This window comes from Ovis canadensis, chromosome Y (assembly GCF_042477335.2).
Source record: "Ovis canadensis isolate MfBH-ARS-UI-01 breed Bighorn chromosome Y, ARS-UI_OviCan_v2, whole genome shotgun sequence".
In the NCBI taxonomy this organism is placed as follows: domain Eukaryota; kingdom Metazoa; phylum Chordata; class Mammalia; order Artiodactyla; family Bovidae; genus Ovis; species Ovis canadensis.
Window position 1 is genome coordinate 17,070,763 of NC_091271.1, and position 19,212 is coordinate 17,089,974.

The window sequence follows — 19,212 nt, forward strand, 5'->3', positions numbered from 1 at the left end:
ACTGTCATCACCTGCTCCTCCTGTCCCCAATCCCTCCCAGAATCAAAGTCTTTTCCAGTGAGTCGACTCTTCCATGAGGTGGCCATAGTACTGGAGTTTCAGCTTTAGCATCATTCCTTCCAAAGAAATCCCAGGGCTGATCTCCTTCAGAATGGATTGGCTGGATTTCCTTGCAGTCCAAGGGACTCTCAAGAGACTTCTCCAACACCGCAGTTCAAAACAATCAATTCTTTGGCGCCCAGCCTTCTTCACAGTCCAATTCTCACATCCATATGTGACCACAGGAAAAATCATAGCCTTGACTAGATGGACCTTAGTAGGCAAAGTCATGTCTCTGTTGTGAATATGCTATCTAGGTTGGTCATAACTTTCCTTCCAAGGCGTAAGCATCTTTTAATTTCATGGCTACAATCACCATCTGCAGTGATTTTGGAGCCCCCCCCCCCCCCAAGATAAAGTCTGACACTGTTTCCACTGTTTCCCCATCCATTTCCCACGAAGTGATGAGACCAGATGCCATGGTCTTCGTTTTCTGAATGTTGAGCTCTAAGCCAACTTTTTCACTCTCCACTTTCAGTTTCATCAAGAGGCTTTGCAGTTCTTCTTCAATTTCTGCCATAAGGATGGTGTCATCTGCATATCTGAGGTTACTGATATTCCTTCCGGCAGTCTTGATTCCAGCTTGTCTTTCTTCCAGTCCAGCATTTCTCATGATGTACTCTGCATATAAGTTAAATAAGCAGGGTGACAATATACAGCCTTGACATACTCCTTTTCCTATTTGGAACCAGTCTGTTGTTCTATGTCCAGTTTTAACTGTTGCTTCCTGACTTGTATACAGATTTCTCAAGAGGCAGGTCAGGTGGTTCTGGTATTTCCATCTCTTGAAGAATTTTCCACAGTTTATTGTGATCCACCCTGTCAAAGGCTTTGGCATAGAAAGATTTCTCTGACATGGTACATATTTCTTCGGAAATTCAAGATGGGTCTCCTAAAGATGCATTCACTGGTTCAGAAACCTCCATTAGATCTTCTTTGTATGATTATACACTTACTGGGGACTCAGTTTTGAGATCTATGATTGAATATATGTTTTTTTATGCTTTATCTGAGGATCTTGTGATCAAAAGGCCATGCTACACATATTCTGTCTCTGAAACGATGAGGCAAATAATTTTCTTTCACTCACATTTCCACAAAAACTTTGGACTATAGTTGATAGTGATCAGTTTGAATCTATTTGTTGGGATGAGAGTGGCACATGTATAGTGATCAATGAAGAACTCTTTGAAAAAGAAGTCTTGGAAAGAAAGGGAACTATCAGAATATTTGAAACCAAGAGTATGAAAAGTTCAATTCGACAGCTTAACCTTTATGGATTTAGGAAAAAGCGAAAATCTTTTCAAAGATCTGCTTCACTACCTGTCTTTCTGGAAGAAGAGGAAAAACATCTCTTTTGAGTAAGATATCCACTTTTTCACTTATTGAAAATATGTAAGATCAAATCATGTGACACAGAAGAATGTTCACTTATGTAGCTAAAACGGAATTTACACTCGAAATAACAAATTGTTTAAAAAGTTTTATTTTTTGAAGTTGAGAATAGCTGGAGGTTAGATACTAGATGTTTAACAAACTTTCCTAGCAACTTGAAAACAGATAAAAGTCCCGAGGCTAAAGTGGTATGTACAGTATATATACAACGTATTTTTAGTTGAGGAGCATGTCCTTTCTGACATGTTATTACCTGTTAAAATTACTAATGGAGGTGTTTTATTTGATGTTATTTAGTTGGTTTCCTTAAAGGAATACTGTTTTTAATAACTTAGCTTTGTTTGTCAGTTTTACCTTGGTTTATAAAGAAACTAAATAATTTAATCCTTTCACTTTAGTTACAGACCTACTATAATCCAAGTTTCAAAACAGGCCATCCCCAACTTTTAATAAGGATGCAAAGAAGAGTTGGGATTTACAATGTGTCTCCAATATCTTCATTAGTTTACGATAACAAGAAGCATGTTAAAGCAAGTGTCAAAAAAAGATGATCATAATTCTGAATTTCTTCCAGAAATGAGTGGAGAGAGCACATTTTCAGCCTCCACAAGTTTAAGTGTGCCTTTCATACAAAAGCTTCATACCAGCCAGATAGTCGCTAATACAATTGCCCTATCTCCATGTGACTTACCTACCCCATCAGCAATATCAGTTAGACACACAGACCAGATTGTGGTAGATCAACCTGCTGTTTTACAAAAACTGAGCATTTGTAATTGGCTCTCACGTAACAGATACACTCAAGTAAATGGCTACTTGAGGACTGCTACTACAGCTACAGTTACTTCTCTCACATTGTATCTCCATTACAGAGCAGTTATTCTGGACTGATGGTTCAGTTCAATGTTCAGCCGTGTCTGACTCTTTGAGACCCCGTGAATCACAGCACACCAGGCTTCCCTGTCCATCAACAACTCCCAGAGTTCACTCAGACTCACATCCATCGAGTCATTGATGCCATCGAGCCATCTCATCCTCTGTTGTCCCCTTTTCCTCCTGCCCCCAATCTCTCCCAGAATTAGAGTCTCTTCCAGTGAGTTAATTATTCGCATGAGGTGGCCAATGTACTGAGGTTTCAGCTTTAGCGTCATTCCTTCCAAAGAAATCCCAGGGCTGATCTCCTTTACAATGGACTGGTTGGATCTCCTTGCAGTCCAAGGGACTCTCAAGGGTCGTCTTCAACATCACAGTTCAAAACCATCAATTCTTCATCGCTCAGTCTTCTTCATAATTCAACTCTCACATCCATACATGACCACAGGAAAAACCATAGCCTTGACTAGATGGACCTTAGTAGGCAAAGTAATGTCTCTGCTTTTGAATATGCTATCTAAGTTGGTCATAACTTTTCTTCCAAGGGGTAAGCGTCTTTTAATTTCATGACTGCAATCACCACCTGCAGTGACATTAGAGCCCCCAAAATAAAGTCTGACACTGTTTCCACTGTTTCCCCATCTATTTCCCATGAAGTGATGAGAATGGATGCCATGATCTTCGTTTTCTGAATGTGGAGCTTTAGGCCAACATTTTCAGTCTCCACTTTCAGTTTCATCAAGAGACTTTTTTGTTCCTCTTCACTATCTGCCATAAAGGGGGTGTCATCTGCATATCTGAGGTTATTGATATTTCTCCCGGCAATCTTGATTCCACCTTGTGTTTCTTCCAGTCCAGCGTTTATCATGATGTACTCTGCATATAAGTTAAATAAATAGGGTGGCAATATAGAGCCTTGACGTACTCTTTTTCCTGTTTGGAACCAGTCCATTGTTCCATGTCGAGTTTTAACTGCTGCTTCCTGACCTGCATACAGAGTTCTCAAGAGGCAGGTCAGGTGGTCTGGTATTCCCATCTCTTTCAGAATTTTCCACAGTTTGTTGTGATCCACACAGTCAAAGGCTTTGGCATAGTCAATAAAGGAGAAATAGATGCATTTCTAGAACTCTCTTGCTTTTTCCATGATTCAGAGGATGTTGGCATATTGATCTCTGGTTCCTCTGCCTTTTCTAAAACCAATTTGAACATCAGGAAATTCACGGTTCACGTATTGCTGAAGCCCGGCTTGGAGAATTTTGAGCATTACATTACTAGTGTGTGAGATGAGTGCAATTGTGTGGTAGTTTGACCATTCTTTGGCATTGTCTTTCTTTGGGATTGGAATGAAAACTGACCTTTTCCAGTCCTGTGGCCATTGCTGAGTTTTCCAAATTTGCTGGCATGTTGAGTGCAGCACTTTCACAACATCATCTTTCAGGAGTTGAAACAGCTCAACTGGAATGCCATCATCTCCACTAGCTTTTTTCGTAGCGATGTTTTCCAAGGCCCACTTGACATCACATTTCAGGATGTCTGGCTCTAGATTGGTGATCACACCATCATGATTTCTGGGTCGTGAAGATCTTTTTTGCACAGTTCTTCTGTGTATTCTTGCCACCACTTCTTAATATCTTCTGCTTCTGTTATGTCCTGATTATCTCTGTTCTTTATAGAGCCCATCTTTGCATGAAATCTTGCCTTGGTATCTCTAATTTTCTTGAAGAGATCTCCAGTCTTTCCCATTCTGTTGTTTTCCTCTATTTCTTTGCATTGATCGCTGAAGAAGCCTTTCTTATCTCTTCTTGCTCTTTTCTGGAACTCTGCATTCAGATGCTTATATCTTTCCTTTTATCTTTTGCTTTTCACTTCTCTTCTTTTCACAGCTATTTGTAAAGCCTCCCCAGACAGGCATTTTGCTTTTTCGCATTTCTTTTTCGTGAGGATGGTCTTGATCCCTCTCTCCTGTACAATGTCACGAACATCATTTCATAGTTCTTCAGGCACTCTATCTATCAGATCTAGGCCTTAATTCTATTTCTCACTTCCACTGTATAATCATAAGGGATTTTATTGAGGTCATACCTGAATGGTCTAGCAGTTTTCCCTCCTTTCTTCCACTTGAATCTGAACTTGCTAATAAGGAGTTCATGATCTGAGCCACACTCAGCTCCTGGTCTTGTTTTTGTTGACTGTATAGAGCTTCTCCATCTTTTGCTGCAAAGTATATAATCAATCTGATTTCAGTGTTGACTATCTGGTGATGTCCATGTGTAGAGTCTTCTCTTGTGTTGTTGGAAGATGGAGTTTGCTAGGGCCAGTGCATTTTCTTGGCAAAACTCTATTAGTCTTTGCCCTGCTTCATTCTGCATTCCAAGGCCAAATTGGCCTGTTACTCCAGGTGTTTCTTGACTTCCTACTTTTGCATTCCAGTCCCCTATAATGAAAAGGACATCTTTTTGCTGTGTTAGTTCTAAAAGTTTTTGTAGGTCTTCATAAAACCATTCAACTTCAGCTTCTTCAGTGTTACTGGTTAGGGCATAGACTTGGATAACTGTGATATGGAATGGTGGAAACTAAATTTTTAGTCAGGCATAGCTTTATTTCACCCCATGACAATTCTTTTCCTTCCTTGAAAGACAGAGGCAATTCATGGTTCTCAGTGTCAAAAATCACTTATATATCTGCCTCTTCTTTTTCAAATGAACTCATCAACAATCATCATTATATGAAAACCATGCGAATTAAATCTGACCAATCAAATACGTGTCAGATTATGGAGCCTAAAGAAGATTAAAATTTACATTCAGAGATGTCAGCAAATACCTACAATTCTGGTATTTGAACAATAAATTTACATGTTCTTCTTCATAGTTTCATTTTCTATTTTCAAACAAGGAAGAGTAAAATGAGGCTGTAGTTCAATGGTTGGCTATTTTACTGAACGGGTTTATAAACTTTTTAGTTCAAGAAAATATTTGTCATGCATCCTAGGTAAATTACACCTAATATATTTGTAAGCAAGAATATGAGAACAAAGGGAAACGGTGTAATGGATGTAAAGTGATTTCTGAAATCATCCCTGCTGAAATGAAGTGGTGTCTAAATCAGGATGGTATGAGTGAAGGAAGAGATGCAAATAAAACTAGAAAAATGAAAATAGAGTATGAACTTAGGTGCATTCACATATTATATTCTATTAGCTACTGGTAGAGTCATAAAAGTTTAGACAGCTGATTGTTTTCATTATAGAAATTCATTTCATCCTTGAAAATATAGATACTGTAGCACATCTAAAATCGTGATCACAATTATACCATCAGCGTGATACCAAACATGACATAATCAGTGACTGGCCCATCGTCAGCACAAGATATGTACTTTACAAGTGGTATTCTATAGGGTCATTTTTGCTCTGCTGTCCTTAAAGCATGTCTTTATTTCCTGACACCAAGATTCCACCTATTAATTCCAAATGCATGTTTATATTTTGCTTATCTGTTGTCACAGAGACAGAATAAATTCCTGGTGATGACTGCAGCATGTCAGAATGGTTAAAAGTTCTTGGAAGGCATGATCTCTGTTTTCCTCAGTAATTTAATTATCTTTCTCTTACACCGTACTTCTGAAGCTACAGTCACACAAATATTTTCAGTCATGCTAAGCCCCTTCTCACAACTTTGTCTCAACTCTTTTGAGATATCAGCTTTTCAATGTGTTTTGGGACTAGTCTCTTTACTTTATGTATCTTTCACATCAGCTGAAACATAGAGCCTGCTGATGACACACTTAAAGTGCTTACTGAATTATCAATAAAGAAATGTAATAACCAATCAAATGCTCCGCACATTACTCACCAACATTCTATAACCTGCACTACTATTGTAATTCATCTTTCCTCTTTACTTAAAATTTTTCCAAATTGATAAATATTTATTATATTTACATGGATGTAAGATTCCTTGGGAGGCATGTATTCCCATGTTTTGAAGAATATCCCATGTTTTGATGTTATTGTTCTCTTGTGTCATTTTGTTGTGCCAATCAAAGTCTTTGTCATAGTCAAATAGGAGCAGATGCTTTTTTGGAGTTCTCTTGCTTTTTGGAGGACCCAACGGGTGTTAACAAATTAATATCGGGTTCCTCTGCCCTTTATAAATCCAGCTTGAACATCTGGAAGCTCATGGTTCATGTTCTGTTGAAGCCTGGCTTCGGGAATTTTGAGCAGTTCTTTGTGACTGTGTGAGATGTGTGCAATTAAGCAGGAGTTTTCACATTGTTTGGATTGCCTTTCTTTGTGGTTGGAATGAAAACTGACCACTTCGAGTCCTCTGGCCACAGCTGCGTCTCCCAAATTTGCTGACATAAGGAGGGCAGCATATTCACAGCATCATCTTTTAGAATTTGAAAGAGCTCAACTGAATTCCGTCACCTCCACAAGCTTAGTTTGTTGGTAAGCTTCCTAAGTCCCACTAGACTTCACAGTCCAGGATGTCCGGCCCTAGGTGAATGATACATCATCGTGCTTAACTGGGTCAGGAAGATCTTTTGTGCATAGTTCATCTGCATATTCTTGCCACCTATTCTAAATAGCTTCTGCTTCTCTTATGTCCATACCATTTCTGTCTTTTATTGTGCCCATTTTGCATGAAATTTTCCCTTGGTATCTCTGACTTTCTTGAAGAGATCAGCAGACTTTCCAATTCTATTTATTTCCTTTATTTATTGGCATTGATACCTGAGGCAGGTTTTATCTAACCTTGCTATTCTTTGTGCCTCTGCATCCAGATGTGTAGTTTTCCCTTTCCCCTTTCGTTTAGGTTCACTCCTGTTCTTAGCTCTTTGTGAGCCCTGGTAACTTTATCATTTTGCACTTCTTTTCCATGTGGATGGTCTTTGTCACTGCTTACTGTACATCACAAACCTCTATCCATAGGTCTTCAGACACTCATCTATCAGATAGAATCCCCTGTATCTATTTATCACTTTCACTGTATAATAATAAGAGTTTTGATTTTACCTGTGTAAAATATATTAATTCCCTATTTCATGTAAGGAAATCTTCACCCAGATATTCATCAAAGAAATACAGAAAATTCTATATGTTATTTGGAAAGCACATGAAATATAGCTGTTTGATATATGCCATTTAGCTAAAATCTTAATTTCTGAATCATGGGAAATTCTCTTTCGTATGTATAAATCTGTAAACTGTTTCATATATTGAGAATTCATCATATTTCAGATGAGAACATTTCTCCCCAGATTTTCAAATGAGAAAGAGACAGCACTCCAAATCTCATATCTGAAGACTTTAATTCAAACTTTCTTGATGGAAATATAGACAATATCACAGCTCATGCATGAAATTTGTAGGAAAATTCTATATTTCTTGTAGGAAAATCACCACAGGTTTTTCAAATGTTAAATAGACAGTATTGAGTATTTCATGAAGGAAAGACCACAATATTTTCAAATTACCAATATGAAAAAATCCCGTGTTTCGTATCACCGTGTTGTATATATGACATAGAAATTTTTACATTTCCTGTCAAAAAACCTGCATCCAGATTTTCACAACTCTAAAGTAAAAAATTCTACATTTTCTGCAGATTATTTTATGTCCATACTTGCATGTATGATGTAGAGAGAATTCTGTATTTTAAGTTGGAAAAACTTTCTTCAGATTTGTATATGTTAATAATAGACAATTTTATGTTTCACATCCTGAAATCTGCATCTAGAGTTTCATATATAAAACAGAATTTCATCTTTTACACAGGACACTCTCATTTCAGATATCTACACTTGAAACAGATAATGCTTTCATCAAGAGGTACCTTACTTACTATTTTTATTTTGTCATTTCTGTGTTGTCATTGGGATAACTAAGGTTAATCTATCTCCCACATAAATTTTGTTTCTAACGAGCATCATTGAGGTTTTTATTTTTTCATAGTGTTCTTTGCACAGAAGTTAAATAATCAGGACAGCAATATATAGCTTTGACTTGTTCCTTTCCTGATTTTGAATCAGTTCATTTCCCTGTGTTCAATTCTGACTGCTGCACCTTTACTAGTGTACACGTTTCCCAGGAGACATATAAGGTATTCTCGTATTCTTGTCTCTAAGAATTTTACAAAATTCTTTTTCTTTTCCTTTTTCTTTTTTTTAGGGGTGTGGTTTCTGTGTGTGCAGTGTCCAAGTCATTAGCAGAGACAGTTAAGCAGATATAGATGATTGTATGCCATCTCCTTGCTTATTCTATGATACAAAGATCAGTTCATGGGTACCTCTTATGATTAAATAACTACACAGTCCTGTGTTTCTTATTTTATTTTCTGGTCATTGTTGCTGTTTCTGTTTTCTCTCTTTTACAAGTAGTAAAGTACCAACTGGTAATTTCCTATGAACTTGCCATCTTATTCTACATGAATTAAATGGTGCCCATGGCAGTCTCTGATCTTTGATAGCCACTGAATGGTGTTACACTTCGAGATCCGAAATCAGACATCAGTGCTCTGGGAAAATGTCAGGAACGTTCAAAAACTAGCTACATATAGTCAAGTGCTGAGTTTTTGAGCCCAATTATGCTATTATATGTTATGTGGAAAGTCCTGCATTTCTTCGTGCTGATGACAATTCCTCATTAACAGAAATTTCCAAGGGGGAAAGAAAAACAACAACACATTATGCTTGATTGCATGTTGGAAGTCAAAGTAGTGCCAGTCACGTGTGTACGTAAGGAACGCCCCATCAAACAGATTAATTCATGGCAACTAATGTTTCCTGTTTTACTGTCAAGGAAAAAAAGATAATAGAGCTTGCCAGGAAAAACTGCAAAGTTCCAAGAAGGCAGAATTTTAGGCAGAAGTGAAATGCAACTCTCTCAATGAATGGATCACAAATAATACCTCTACATGGGCAATAGTTCTCCCTCAGCGTCAGATACATACCAGCAGAAGACCTGGTCACTAGAATGTCCCATGTGGGTTCCAGACATACCTGGGTAGAAAGGTATGAAGAAGGGAGAAGGAGAATAAGAGGCAGCAAGACAAAACCTTTGCCTCAGGTGGGAAATGCAGAAGAAGGGGAGAGATTTCCAGAATTAGGCAAGCCCCTTCACTAAAGGGTAAATTATTTTGGACTGAAAGGAAACAAGGTGAAACAGCCGATGAAATATAATTTGGATAGAGCGAGAGTCACACAATGTGTGTCATGAGCCTATATGGCCCAAACTGCAGTGCAGCTCAACCAGTATGCATGGGGTCCGGAAGCTGGAAGGGAGGATTTAGAGAGCCATCCTGGGAGAGGGCTGCTGTTGACTCTGTAGAGATGGCCTGATGGAGAAAGTTTAAGTAATTGTGTTGCAGGGAATGCCTTTTGAGAATTCCCAAACTGACAAAGAGGGAAGACCTTACTGCATTGTCACACACAGGAGGTGGAGATACCTTGGTAGACCCTCACCTTCACACATGTTAACACCTACTAAAAGGCAATAGAGAAAGACCATCAGAAGTTCCATTCGTGCTCCTGTAAACACAGACTAGAAAAGGATCCCGTTAAAGCCAAATCTCTTCTGTCTATGGTTGCTGGCTCCTATGCATAATTGGCAGCACCATGGTTCCATCATTCCAAGCAGCTGTACCACCTCCTGTGCTCATCACAGCAGACCTCAGTGAGCCACAAATGTCTCAAGGCAGACTCTTTTGGTGAACACATGTGAAGAAAGATGAAAATTACACCTGAGACCTAGGGACAGACCCATTAAGGAAGAGGACTGGAAATCTTTGAACCAGTTGAGCATGCTGCAATTAAATACACAGGATTAATGACACAGATCCTGTCTCTATGGAATACATCAAAAGATGAGAAGAGGTCAAAAAAAAAAAAAAAAAAAAAAAAGCCCTGGCTCAGGCAGCTGTAAGAATGCACAGAAATGATAGCAGTTTTGAGTCTGAAGTGTCCTTAGAGAGATCCAGAGGCATTTCTCTCCATCTTTGGAGAAACTTCCCAAAGAGGTGTAGTTGTCCTCTGGCTCATATTGAGGACTGGGACACTGACAGATGACACACTAGGAGACATGAGTTATTCTTTTGATGCATTGAATCGTTGTGTTGATGCTGCACGACTTTTCTCAGTTGTAGGCTTCATTGTTACTACACATTGATTTGATCTTTGAAGATTATTTCAACCATATGTTTATTTTTTGTATAGCTGTTTCTACTTTTACTTTGGTTTCCTATTTTTTGTGCCTTTTGCTGTTGTTGCATCCCTTCATTGTTTAACACAGGTATGCATTTCTATATTAACTGTGTGTTTCTGCTATTCTTTGGGGGCTGTTTTGATCTTGTCAGATTTGGTTTCTTTATTCTTCAGTTGGCACTCAGCTCTGGTGTAGTTGTTGGCTTGAGATTTACATGATTGGTTCTCTTTCTGAACCTGTTGTCTTCTCTGTAGTGTTTATTGCTTGTGGTGCCTTTTTTTAATTTTTTTATTTATTTGCCATTTATCTATGTTACCTTTTTAATCTCCTCAATCTATTACTATGGTATTGTAGTTCTCTGGGCATAAGTTGGGCCTGATCTTTTCGCGTGTCAACACCTGAGAAGGTAAGAGGCAACAAGGCCAGGGGTCTCCAAACGGAGGAAGTAGCCTGCAAGTGACAGACATTTTTATTTCTCTTAAGTGGCAGGAGGAGACAAACTATTGATATCCTATTTTTCCTACTCAATACAAATTTGAAAGGAAGTTTCTCTTAAAATACCGTGCTGCCATAATGACACCTGGTTTCATCTGAAGTTTACTATTCTCAAACATTGAGATAACCAATGCATTTTTCTTATGGAACGGTTGTCTTAAACTATGATATTGTACTATGTTTTACCTAAAATTCTGTCCTCAAGTCAATTCTGCCTAATGCCTCAGAACCTAATTGACAAACCAGGATGTTATATTCAGATATTTGTTCCCTAATCTATGCCAATGAAACTATTTGTATGGTGATATGTCCTCCTACAAGATTCAAGTTAATCATTTTATGGCCCAGGATGAATCGTCTGATGCCAAGATTATCCCAAAATGCATCTTATGGGTGAGGGGGCCTGGTACCACTCTGAGTCTTAAACAGTCCTTTCTTTCATCAACAGACTGCTAGTGACTATATAACATCCAGCTGAGGACTAGCAAGAGGGGTACTCTTTCTGTTCCCTTCTGATGCCTATGTCAGAAGTTTTCTCTATGTCCTTTATACTTTAGTAAAACTTTATTATACAAAGCTCTGAGAGATGCAGCCTTGTCTCTGGCCCCAGATTGAATTCCTCTTCTTCTGAGGCCAAGAATCCCAGCATCTTTTCATTCCATTACCACCTTTCACACTGAGACCAGGATCATGGGACTCCAAAATATTCCTGTCTTCAGTGAATATTAACTGGTGGCAATCTCCATGAAGGCCTCTTTCTTACTCTCAGATGCACTGCACCCAACTGCCTGGAAAACCCAGGCCTGATGCGTCACACCACACAACAATGAAGACAGAAAAACACAGCCACTCATCAGCAGATAGACTGCCTAATGTCAGGCTAATCCCATAGACACCTACAAATGACACAAACAGTTATGGTCCCACAATTAGACAGGGAAGACTCAGCTGCAGACTAAAGGACATTGTTAGTCTCTCCAACTCCAAAGCCCACACTAGCCACTCAACCAACTTTACCGACTTGGACTGAAGACAAGAAACAATAACTATAATGCAGCAGTTTATGAAGAAATAACCATTAACATAGTAAGAAGGGAAATGTGAAGACAGAGAAATATGTTATGGGCAAAATAATGTGGTAAAAACTCAAAATATAATGAAAGAAAAAATGGGCATGCTCCCTGAAAATGACTTGGATGTTGTGGTAGCAAAGGTGATAAAACATTCTAGAAATGGAATGGAGAAAAGATGAGAAACATTTCTGAAGGGGCTAGAAAAGTGAATAAGTAACAACAAACAATTAACAACACAGAAAAGGACTTTGGTCTCCTATATGCTAATACACTCTATTGTACAGCAGAAGCCAACACAACATTGCAGAGAAATTATCCTCTAATTTAGAAATGCAGTTTAAAATGAAACACAAGTGTTCAAAGGCACAAGGACCTGACAAAGTTAACTGATATTTATAGGACATTTCACTGAAACACAGTAGAATATACATTTTTCTAAAGTGAAAATAACATATCTGCAGGATATGTCACAAAGTGGATCTCAAACCAAGCCTTGGTAAAGTTAGGACAGTGGTAATTGTATAATTTTTTTTTTTTAAACCACATTGCAATGATTTACATACCAGGGTCTGCGGGCGAGGACTGGGAAAAACATAAATCCCTGTAGATTAATAAATACAACTCTACACGGCCATGAGATCACTCATGAAATCTGAGAGAAAATGAAAGAAAAATCTTAGAAGCAAATAATATTAAAAACACGATTATCAGAAAGTTATGGAGCATGCTAAAGCAGTAAAAGAGTGAAGCTGATAAATACTACACATCTCAAGTAATCAATATAACCTTAAATCTAAAGCATTTAGAGAAGGAAGAAAAAGCAGACAAAATTCCCCAAAGTGAATAGAAGGGGAAAAAAATGATAAAAATAAGAGCAGAAATTAAGGAAAGGAAATGATGAAAAAATTAGTGAAAATCAGTGTCACTAAAAGGGGTCTCTTGGAGAGGAGAAACAAAATGGATAAATCATGGCACATGCTTATCAAGAAAAAAGGACAAATCATTCAATGAAATTTGGCATGACAAAGAATGATATTATAACTGATACCACAGAAGTAACAAAGAATCATGAGACTACAGCGAACAAATATAAATCAGTAAAAGTTATAATCTGATCCATGGAGAGATGCTCAGAAATTCAACTAAGAAGAAACAGAAAATATGAACAGACCAATTATTAGCACTAATGTGGAAATTGAGATGAAAATTTTCCAGTTGACAAACTTAAAGCCAAATGGCTTCACATGGAAATTTTATGAACCAGTCAGAGAACAGCTAGCACATGCACTTCTGAAACTCTTCCAAAATTCTAGAGTGAAAGGAAAATCCAAAACTCATCCTACAATGTTAACATCACACTGATACCAACACCGAGATAACACAGAAAAAGAAAGAGACCAATATCACATAGATGAACAGAGGCAAACATCCTTAGCAAAATATGAGCAAAAATTTCCACCAATACCATAAAAGGATTGGACACCATTATTAAGTGTGGGGTTTATTCCAGATATGGAAACATTCTTTAGTAGCTGCATATCAATGTATAGTGAAGGTTTAAAACCATATGATCACCTCAGTAGTTGAAGAAAATTTTTTGATATAATTCACCGTGTTTTTGTGAAAGAAACTCTCCAAATACTGAAGATAGCAAAAATTACTTCAACTTCGCAAAGGGACACAGATCAAAACTACAACAACATATCACCTCTTATCAATCCAAATGGCCATCATTAAAAAAAAAAAAAATCTACAACAGAGGACTGCCCTGTTAGGCCAGTGATTCAGACACCAGGACCCTTATATAGGAGTCCTGGGTTTGATCAAGGAATTGGTCATGGAATTAAATTCCACACACAGCAATTGAGGTTTGTGGCAACAAAATAAAGAAGTAAATATACATGTGTGCATATTAATGCATTTAAATGAAATCCAGAAAAAGGGGCTGAATAACCCATTTGGAGTGTAGGAAGAGATGCTGTCATAAAAAAGAGACTTGTGGACTCAGTACAGGAAGGACATATGTAACACACCAAGTATATTCAGTTCAGTTCAGTCACTCAGTTGTGTCTGACTCTTTGCGACCCATGAATTGCAGCACGCCAGGCCTCCCTGTCCATCACCAATTCCTGGAGTTCACTCAGACTCACGTCCATCGAGTCAGTAATGCCATTCAGGCATCTCATCCTCTGTCGTCCCCTTCTCCTCCTGCCCCCAATCCCTCTCAGCACCAGAGACTTTTCCATGAGTCAACTTTTTGCATGAGGTGGCCAAAGTACTGGAGTTTCAGCTTTAGCATCATTCCTTCCAAAGAAATCCCAGGGCTGATCTTCAGAATGGACTGGTTGGATCTCCTTGCAGTCCAAGGGATTCTCAAGAGTCTTCTCCAACACCACAGTTCAAGAGCATCAGTTCTGCATTGCTCAGCCTTCTTCACAGTCCAACTCTCACATCCAGACTTGACCACTGGAAAAACCATAGCCTTGACTAGACGGACCTTAGTTGGCAAAGTAATGTCTCTGCTTTTGAATATACTATTTAGGTGGGTCATAACTTCTCTTCCAAGGAGCAAGTGTCTTTTAATGTCATGGGTGCAGTCACCATCTGCAGTGATTTTGGAGCCCCCCAAAAAGAAGTCTGACACTGTTTCGACTGTTTCCCCAACTATTTCCCATGAAGTGATGGGACCGGAAGCCATGACTTTAGTTTTCTGAATGTTGAGCTTTAAGCCAGCTTTTTCACTCTCCTCTTTCACTTTCATCAAGAGGCTTTTTCGATCCTCTTCACTTTCTGCCAAAAAGATGGTGTCATCTGCATATCTGAGGTTCTTGATATTTCTCCTGGATATCTTGATTCCAGCTTGTGTTTCTTCCAGTCCAGCATTTCTCTTGATGTACTCTGCATATAAGTTAAATAAGCAGGGTGACAATATCCTGCCTTGACGCACTCCTTTTCCTATTTGGAACCAGTCTGTTGTTTCATGTCCAGTTCTAACTGTTGCTTCCTGACCTGCATACAGATTTATACGGAGGAAAGTCAGGTGGTCTGGTATTCCCATCTCTCAGAATTTTCCACAGTTTGTTGTGATCCCCACAGTCAAAGGCTTTGGCATAGTCAATAAAGGAGAAATAGATGTATTTCTGGAACTCTTTTGCTTTTCCCATGATCCAGAGGATTTTGGTAATTTGATCTCTGGTTCCTCTGCCTTTTCTAAAACCAGCTTGAACATCAGGAAGTTTATGGTTCATGTATTGCTGAAGCCTGGCTTGGAGAGTTTTGAGCATTACTTTACTAGCGTGTGAGATGAGTCCAATTGTGCAGTAGTTGCAGCATTCTTGGCATTGCCTTTCTTTGGAATTGGAATGAAAACTGAACTTTTTCAGTCCTATAGCCACTGCTGACTTTACCAAACTTGCTGACATATTGAGTGCAGCACGTTTACAGCATCATCTTTCAGGATCTGAAACAGCTCCACTGTAATTTCATCACCACCACTAGCTTTGTTCTTATTGATGTTTTCTAAGTCCCACTTGACTTCACATTCCAGGATATCTGGCTCTAGATGAGTGATCTCACCATCATGATTATCCGAGTCATGATGATCTATTTTGTACAATTTTTCTGTGTATTCTTGCTACCTGCTCCTAATATCTTCTGCTTCTGTTAGGTCCATAGCATTTCTGTTCTTTATAGAGCCCATCTTTGCATGAAATGTTTCCTTGGTATCTTTAATTTTCTTGAAGAGATCTCCAGTCTTTCCCATTCTGTTGTTTCCCTCTATTTCTTTGCACTGATCGCTGAAGAAGGCTTTCTTATCTCTTCTTGCTCTTCTCGGGAACTCTGCATTCAGCTGCTTATATCTTTTCTTTTCTCCTTTGCTTTTCACTTCTCTTCTTTTCACAGCTATTTGTAAGGCCTCCCCAGACAGCCATTTTGCTTTTCTTCCATGGTCTTGATGGTCTTGATCCCTGTCTCCTGTACAATGTCACAAACATCATTCCATATTTCATGAGGAACTCTATCTATCAGATCTAGGCCCTTAATTTTATTTCTTGCTTCCACTGTATAATCATAAGGGATTTAATTTAGGTCATAACTGAATGATCTAGCAGTTTTCCCTACTTTCTTCAATTTAAGTCTGAATTTGGCAATAAGGAGTTCATGATCTGAGCCACAGTCAGCTCCCAGTTTTGTTTTTGTTAACTGTATAGAGCTTCTCCATCTTTGGCTGCAAAAATATGATCAATCTGATTTTGATGTTAACCATCTGGTGAGGTCCATGTGTAGAGTCATCTCTTGGGTTGTTGGAAGAGGGTGTTTTGTTGGAGATTACGAGTGAAATGACAGAAAACAAGACACACACAAAGGACAGATGCCACGTACACACTCCAGCCGGAGGAACAGAACTGGGCAAGAAACTAATTGCCGTTTATTATAAAAGCCCCCTAGGCAGAATTCCAGACTGCATGAATAAGCCTTTTCTGCACAGTGCAGGTGCATACATGTTACCGTATAGCAAAGGGGAATGAAATCTCTGTCTACAGCAGAGTCTGCCCAAAGCCCCCATCTCCTTCTTATTTCAAGAAGGGAATGCTCCCTCATTTGCAAGGGACCATTAAACTCATGGCTGTATCCAGACTCTTTGGCAGAACGCTTCGTATGCAAGGATGCTCAGCACGAGTAGAGAGACCCGTTTGCAGGCACATGTCTGCTACCCTGTTAACCCTTCATCTCCCCCTCTTTTATTTGCTTTTATAAATTGTAACATTGTCTGGATCTTCTGTTTCGTGCTTTAGTTGTTTCCCTTTTCGCCATCGCATGAAGACTAGAAAAGCAACACAACATAAAAGTAATATAAACACAGTGTTCCCAAAAGTAGTCCCAGTTAGTGGGGATACATGCCCTAATGGATTAAATTATTCATTCCCTCTTGAAGACTTTTCAGTAAATCAGATCCTGTAATGTCAGGTAAAGTCCTGCTAAAAGTAGACAAAATTTGTCATTCCTGGTCCATAATCTCTGTAGTGAGATTTTGATGCCCAGTCAAGGATCGTTTTACTTTACCCCATCCTTCACTCATGTTAAATGGAACAGGTGTTATACAAAACTGAGACAAATTCCAATCACATTTCAACACACTTCCTGTAGATAAAACAGCCAATTGATTTCAAGCCAGGAAACGGTGTGTTGAAGATTGAGCACATCAGTAGCAATTTGGGCATCCATTCTCGCTGTTGTTGACATAACAAATGAGAGTCTTTATGCCAGTCCTGAATAAAACCAGCTGTTTGAATTCCTTGGTGTAACGCAAGACCTGCCACCGCTGCTGTTGCAGTTACTGACGCGACTGCTAGAATTGAAGCAATGACCACACCAAGCATATGTCGAGACCAGTGTAGCAAAGTCTGTACAGTGGTTACTAGATGAAAAACAGCAAAAGAATCTGACCACAGTCGAGTCAGATTTATAGGTAACCATACTTCTGTCTGAGCCTTAACAATTACTGGTGAGAAATTAGAATTAAAGGCTCGTCTTTCAAATTCTTCGCACCAAGACTGATTTACACATTGAGTTAAATTACAATAGTCACAGGACACAGATCCCACAGTGTCATTCTAGTTCCAATTCCCATATAAAAATGCAAAAGGATATTTTACACATGTGATTGTGGAATAAGATTTATTAACATATAAATTAACATGGAATGGACCCGAAGAGTCACCACTGTCCAAAGTATAATTTCCTGACCAGATAGTGAGACTACCAGAAACTGCCCATAGTTTCCAAATATCCCCTAGAATGTGTGGATATCCCTGCAATTGTAATTGAGGACGGGCATGTGCAAATTGCTGCCATTTAACTGTTTCATTACCATTGCCCATCAAAGTGCCATTTGCAAGAGCCATCTAAGAGTTTTATTTGATCATTTTTCTATGAATTGCCCATGATCTGGACTCCAATCTACAATGATGGCCCCAGAATAATTCATGACCTTAAAGGGTTGATAACCTCAGCAATGTTCCCACTCCAAAGATTCTAGAGAATGAACGAAAAAGTTAACAGGGCATAGCGACATGTGTTTTCCATTATGAATATCTATCAGTACTGTCAAGGTGCTAAATCCCCTGGTGGAAACAAGCGCAGCAAAGGTAGTAAAATGGTAATTATTATACTTTACCCACCATGTATTATAGGAATGATGAGAATGTTCCTTGGTGGACAGACAAAAGTGGTGTCCTCCTATACACAAAGGAATACCTTCTACTGCAATGGTCAAATTACTGATATACTGTTGTTTATGATGAGATAGTTGTTCTATTCCCCCGCAAGCTGGCTGGTTGCCCCCAGGAAACTGCTCTTACTCATGGGGGATTAGGTATATATGCCCAATATGTATGATTACTTACCGATACACCAATTACCTGACATGTCAACACTGCCATCATGGCAAGCAAAAGGTTGGTAGGATTCAGAGGTTGCCCCGCCTTCATTAACGTCTTCTGTGTTTCCTGGGCCAACCTCTTCATTTGACCTCATGTAGGAGGTGTTGCTTCCCTTGTACGGGAGATAAGGCTTTTCTGCATAGTAAGCTCTTCGAATTTTTGAACAAGGGGATCAGCCATTGTTGATTTTGATCAATCTTGCTAGGGTCCAAAACCTGTAATTATCAACAGAAATGAAAGCATACCCTCGTCCCAAATATATTAAGGATGCTGGGATCCAACCTTTCTCTTTACCTTTATACCAAATAGGCGTATTCAAGATCTTCTTATCCTCTTCTTTCCCTTGAAAATGCAACTCTGCTGCTGAGAGATTTCCCTTGCTCCAAACATTCAAAAAATTTAGGGTAAGTAAGGTTTTATTCAGAATGTCTTTAGGTTTCATAGATCTCTCTTGTTCCCCCGTTTTTATTCTTTCAAGATAATCACGCAAGGTATGATTAGCTCTTTCAATGATAGCTTGCCCTTACCAAAAGTATGAGTTATATGGTATTGAGATAAAAAGTGAGCTAATTTTGCGGATTGGTAAGCAGGTGCATTATCAGTTTTCAATTCAACTGGTAATCATATAACT

At 38.7% G+C, this 19,212-nt stretch overlaps 2 pseudogenes; one reads left to right on the forward strand and one right to left on the reverse strand.

Moving 5' to 3' along the window:
• The window catches only part of LOC138431345 (testis-specific Y-encoded protein 1-like), a 373,686-nt pseudogene that overhangs the window by 74,924 nt on the left and 279,550 nt on the right, over nt 1-19,212 (reverse strand).
• Nucleotides 955-5,161, forward strand: LOC138431335 (heat shock transcription factor, Y-linked-like; annotated as a pseudogene).